A 6,391-nucleotide genomic window follows, 5' to 3' on the forward strand; every position below is an offset into this window, starting at 1 on the left:
CACATTTTCATAACTGAAAGGGCTGGAGTACATAAATGTTCATTATGCTTTCTCTACCTTTTTGTGTCTTGAGATTCCCATAAAAGTCTTTTTTGTATAGTTGCTGAAAAAGATACAATTATCTACTAAGGGAGGATCCAAGATGGTGGGCTAGAGAGAGGCTGCATTCTGTGCTGCTCCGTGACAGCTGTTCCCACACAGGAATCACGGCCTCTGTACCCACGCAGGGTCTCCGGGCCTCAGCTTCAGCGCAGGACTCCTGGGCACTCGCCCACACAGATCCTCCAGGTGCCCGAGCAGGACCTCCGGCATCAGCACCCCAGCAGGACCTCCGGCCACCACTCCTGTGTGGACCCCCATCAACCAACGTGGGGCTGTACCAGTCACCTCCATCTTGAGACACTGCAACCACTGCCATAGTCCTCTACGCGCAGTAGCCTGCACCTGGGGACAGTGGCAAGGCACAACACTGCACGCCCCAGAGCTGCATCTCTGAACACGCCGCCCAACACCACCACCTGGCCCAACCGGACCTGACACCCCATCGCTGAAACCAGCCACCTCTATCTTGGGACACCTTTGTCACCATCTTTAGTTAGGCAACTCCCAGCTTGGAACATGGGCTAGGGCCTAGAAGCAATATCAAGGTACCTACCATCCCCAACTGCCTCCTCTCCCCGCAGCTGCTAACTGGGCACAGTGCATGCGGCTTCACGGCTATGCCATAGCATGCAAAACCTGGTCGTGAACTGCCCACTACAAAACAGCTCTCCGCAGCAGGTACGCAGCCCCCAGAGCGCAGCCCTCAAGACCCCTGGAGAGAAAGGTTCCTGATTGGGAAGTAGAAAGGGAGGGGGTGAGTGAGATACAGTTAAGAGACTAGAGACCAGGAATTGTGAGTCTACAGGTGATGCCCACATCACACCTGTGGACCCCAAAGGAGATCCTTGGGGTACAGTTTCCAACTGGGGACTGGCAAGTGCTATACCCACCCCACCTCCAGGATCTCCGCCCCCAAAACCAACCCTCCCATCCTAATAACCTTCACCATCCTGAGGGTGGAGATACCAGCAAACAACAGGCAACCCCACCTATTGGATGAAAAGGGAAGCAGGAAAGATACTGATCTCCAACAGAAACAATCTTTATAGCTTCCTTCAAGATTTGTTTTTCCTCTCTTCTCTTGCCCTCACATCCCCAACATTCATAAAACCAAGTACTTTTCATGAATTAGGCTATTGAGGCCTGGGATGTCTGAATAGTATATTATAGTTGTGTATATTCTTTTATCTCCCATTTTTACATTTTTGATTTTCTTAATATTTGTTTGGTTTTTTTACTCCCTCTATAGTCTTCCCACTTACTTGTCTCCCCCAAATAACTTTCTCTTTCTTCTCCTGCTACTTCTTTTTTTTTTATTGGTTGTTCAAAATATTACAAAGCTCTTGACATATCATATTTCATACACTAGATTCAAATGGGTTATGAACTCCCATTTTTACCCCATATACAGATTGCAGAATCACATCGGTTACACATCCACATTTTTACATAATGCCCTATTAGTAACTGTTGTATTCTGCTACCTTTCCTATCCCCTACTATCCCCCCTCCCCTCCCCTCCCATCTTCTCTCTCTACCCCATCTACTGTAATTCATTTCTCTCCTTGTTTATTTTCCCATTCCCCTCACAACCTCTTATATGTAATTTTGTATAACAATGAGGGTCTCCCTCCATTTGCATGCAATTTCCCTTTTCTCTCCCTTTCCCTCCCACCTCATGTCTCTGTTTAATGTTAATCTCTTCTTCCTGCTCTTCCTCCCTGCTCTGTTCTTAGTTGCTCTCATTATATCAAAGAAGACATTTGGTATTTGCTTTTTAGGGATTGGCTAGCTTCACTAAGCATAATCTGCTCTAGTGCCATCCATTTCCCTGTAAATTCCATGATTTTGTCATTTTGTAGTGCTGCGTAATACTCCATGGTGTATAAATGCCACATTTTTTTATCCATTCATCTATTGAAGGGCATCTGGGTTGGTTCCACAGTCTAGCTATTGTGAATTATGCTGCTATGAACATCGATGTGGCAGTATCCCTGTAGTACGCTCTTTTAAGGTCTTCAGGGAATAGTCCGAGAAGGGCAATAGCTGGGTCAAATGGTGGTTCCATTCCTAGCTTTCCCAGGAATCTCCATACTGCTTTCCAAATTGGCCACACCAATTTGCAGTCCCACCAGCAATGTACAAGAGTACCCTTTTCCCCACATCCTCGCCAGCACTTGTTGTTGTTTGACTTCATAATGGCTGCCAATCTTACTGGAGTGAGATGGTATCTTAGGGTGGTTTTGATTTGCATTTCCTTGACTGCTAGAGATGGTGAGCATTTTTTCATGTACTTGTTGATTGATTGTATGTCCTCCTCTGAGAAGTGTCTGTTCAGGTCCTTGGCCCATTTGTTGATTGGGTTATTTGTTATCTTATTGTCTAATTTTTTGAGTTCTTTGTATACTCTGGATATTAGGGCTCTATCTGAAGTGTGAGGAGTAAAAATTTGTTCCCAGGATGCAGGCTCCCTATTTACCTCTCTTATTGTTTTTCTTGCTGAGAAAAAACTTTTTAGTTTAAGTAAGTCCCATTTGTTGATTCTTGTTATTAACTCTTGTGCTATGGGTGTCCTATTAAGGAATTTGGAGCCCGACCCCACAATATGTAGATCGGAGCCAACTTTTTCTTCTATCAGACGCAGAGTCTCTGATTTGATATCAAGCTCCTTGATCCATTTTGAGTTAACTTTTGTGCATGGCAAGAGGAGGGGATTCGGTTTCATTTTGTTGCATATGGATTTCCAGTTTTCCCAACACCATTTGTTGAAGATGCTATCCTTCTTCCATTGCATGCTTTTAGCCCCTTTATCAAATATAAGATAGTTGTAACTTTGTGGATTAGTCTCTGTGTCCTCTATTCTGTACCATTGGTCCACCCGCCTGTTTTGGTACCAGTACCATGCTGTTTTTGTTACTATTGCTCTGTAATATAGTTTGAAATCTGGTATCGCTATACCGCCTGATTCACACTTCCTGCTTAGAATTGCTTTTGCTATTCTGGGTCTTTTATTTTTCCCTATGAATTTCATGATTGCTTTATCTATTTCTACAAGAAATGCCATTGGGATTTTGATTGGCATTGCATTAAACCTATAGAGAACTTTTGGTAATATCGCCATTTTGATGATGTTAGTTCTGCCTATCCATGAACAGGGTATATTTTTCCATCTTCTAAAATCTTCTACTTCTCTCTTTAGGGTTCTGTAGTTTTCATTGTATAAATCTTTCACCTCTTTTGTTAGGTTGATTCCCAAGTATTTTATTTTCTTTGAGGATATTGTGAATGGAGTGTTTTTCCTCATTTCCGTTTCAGAAGTTTTGTCGCTGATATACAGAAATGCCTTTGATTTATGTGTATTGATTTTATATCCTGCCACTTTGCTGAATTCATTTATTAGTTCTAGTAGTTTTTTTGTAGACCCTTTTGGGTCTTCTAGGTATAGAATCATGTCATCTGCAAATAGTGATCATTTAAGTTCTTCTTTTCCTATTTCTATGCCTTTAATTTCTTCCATCTGTCTAATTGCTCTGGCCAGTGTTTCAAGAACTATATTGAATAGAAGTGGTGATAGAGGGCATCCCTGTCTTGTTCCAGATTTTAGAGGGAATGCCTTTTAAAAAAATCTTTATTTTATTTACTTATTTTTATGTGGTACTGAGGATCGAACTCTGCACCTCACGCATGTGAAGCAAGCACTCTACCACTGAGCAACAACCCCAGTCCCAACTTCTTTTTTTTAATATTTATTTTTTAGTTGCAGTTGACACAATACCTTTATTTCACTTATTTATTTTTATGAGGTGCTGAGGATCAAATCCAGGGTCTCGCACATGCAAGGTGAGCGCTCTACTGCTGAGCCACAACCCCAGCCCCCTCCTACTGCTTCTTCTTTAGATTCCTCTTTCATGATTCCTAAGATCTAATAGCTTTATATCCTCACTCTTACCCCCTCAACATCTCATCTTATACCTCACCCCCAGTTCTTTATCCTTCATCAGAAACTGTAGCCCCTTTTGCAAACCTACTATTTATATTATAGATAATAATCAAACTCTCCATTTCTGTGTATTTTGATAAAACTGTAAAAATCTTAATAGCAGTTATTTGGTTTAAGGCTGTATATTATTTGTATTGGGATCGGTTAATGCCTTAAAGGAGAGATATTGGAATTCTGCAGGGACACCGTAAGCCTATAGGGTAAAAACTGTAACACCTCAGATCTGCAGTGCTAGAAGGGAAGACACATGAACAATATGAAAAATCAAGGGAAGAATGTGTCCAAACAAATGAAGATACTATATTATTAGAATCCATGGCCAGCACAACAGAAGAAATGACATGGAGTTCAGGATGTAAAATGTTTTGTGAATTAAAGGATGATATAAGAGAGCAAATATAGGCAGCAAAAGATCATTTTGATAAAGAGCTACATAAGCAAATACAGAAAGCAAAAGATTACTTCAGTAAGGAGACAGAGGTTGTAAAAAAAAAAACAGAAATCCTTGAAATGAAAGAAAAAATAAACCAAATTAAAAACTCAATAGAAAGCACCACCAACAGATTAGATTACTTGGAAGATAGGACCTCAGACATTGAAGACAAAATATATAATAATCTTGAAAAGAATATTGACCGGTAGGGGTCGGAGTGGTGGTGATGAGCTGCGAGCATCCTCGTTGCTGGGGAAGAGGAAAGGGTAGTTTGGAGACGGCAGCTTTCAGCTTCCAGGGGGTCATTTGGAATTCGGTGAGACCTGGGAAGAATGTGCTCAAAGGGAAACTTGGGAAGAAGCAGCTCTTCACCTGAAAAATGTCCACTTTGCCTCAGTGGTGAATTCTTTCATTGAGAAAGAGAATTACCATTATGTCACTATATTAATGAAAGGAGAAGTAGATTTGACTCATGGTTCAGAACCAAAGAATGTAGAACCTGAAGAAAATGAAAGTTGGGAATGGGTTCCATGGGAAGAATTTCCTCCAGTAGACCAACTTTTCTGGGCACTCCATTGTTTAAAGAAGCAAGGCTATGATCCATTTAAAGAAGATTTGAACCATCTGGTAGGATACAAGGGAAATAATCTCTAGGTGCCAAGAAGACTCCTTGATTTTATTTTTTAAAAGACAAAAATAAGGTCTAGTTAGGGAATGTAAAATACATTTCAGAACAACTTCATTTTATCTAAAAATGTTCCATAAGATTGCCAGTTTATTTGCATTCTCTTAAATATCTGCTTGGGAAGATCTTTCTGAAATAGGTCATTGTAGTGTATTTCAGATACAGAATGTAGGATAAATAGGGATATTGTGGTTAATCTGCTTTCCATATTTATCTGTGATATTTCCTGTGGTTTGTCATTACAGTTTGCATGGTGTAATTACAATGGAACTTACCGTATAAGTGTTTCAGTTCAAATTCAGATATAATTTAAATTCAAACAGTATATCTATAGCAGGATTTATTATGTTTGTTGATTTCTCTTTTTCATTAAAAAAACTTTTTTGGTACTAGATTGTGACAACTTTGTAAGTAGAGAGAATAGGATAGGCCAATAAGGCATATTTCCCAGGTTTGTGATTGAGAACCTAAACTAAGAGAAGTGAGACAAACCATCTAAGATCTGTACTCTGCCATTAACATGCATGTCGTTGTGAGTGTCTCACTTCCTCTGCTGAGATCCAGTAGGCTTATATGTAAAATGAGAGTACTTTAGGGCAGTGGCTCTTAAACTGTGGTCTAGGTGGGTCCTCAAGAACCTTTCAGGGTATTCAAAGCCAAAGCTATTATTATAATACTAAGATATCATTTAACTTTTTCACTCTCATTCCTTTATGTGCATACAGTGGAGTCTTGCATAGGCTGCTTGATGTGTGATATGGTTACAGACTAAGTGTTAAAGCAGATATAAGAATCCTGCTTTTTAATATGAAGTCAGATATTAAAGGTATTTGCAAAAATGTATGACACTGTACTCACTAATGATTTTTTTTGTTTTAGAAAAAGTTATCTTTCAAAAATTATGTTAACATATATTAGGTTTTTATTTGAAAATGATTAATAAAAATTCAAATTATTTTGTTTTTAAAAAAAAAAAAAAGAATGGTGAATATGGTAAGAAACCATGAGCAGAACATTTAAAAATTATGGGATAACATAAAAAGACCAATTTAAGAATTACTGGGATAAAGGAAGGCATAGAATTACAAACCAAAGGAATGAACAATCTATTCAATAAAGTAATAGCAGAAAAATTTCCAAACATGAAGAATGAATTGGAAAATCAAATATA

At 39.4% G+C, this 6,391-nt stretch overlaps 1 pseudogene across 1 annotated transcript; it reads left to right on the plus strand.

Annotated features, from left to right (window-relative positions):
* The first annotated feature begins 729 nt into the window (after positions 1-729).
* LOC308653395 (nucleotide triphosphate diphosphatase NUDT15-like) lies at positions 730-6,108 on the plus strand (annotated as a pseudogene). The gene is made up of 2 exons: positions 730-826; positions 4,745-6,108. The product of its transcript is annotated as a nucleotide triphosphate diphosphatase NUDT15-like (transcript).
* The last annotated feature ends 283 nt before the right edge of the window (positions 6,109-6,391 follow it).

Source organism: Spermophilus citellus (assembly GCF_964194105.1).
Source record: "Spermophilus citellus genome assembly, chromosome: 7".
NCBI classification, from domain to species: Eukaryota; Metazoa; Chordata; class Mammalia; order Rodentia; family Sciuridae; genus Spermophilus; species Spermophilus citellus.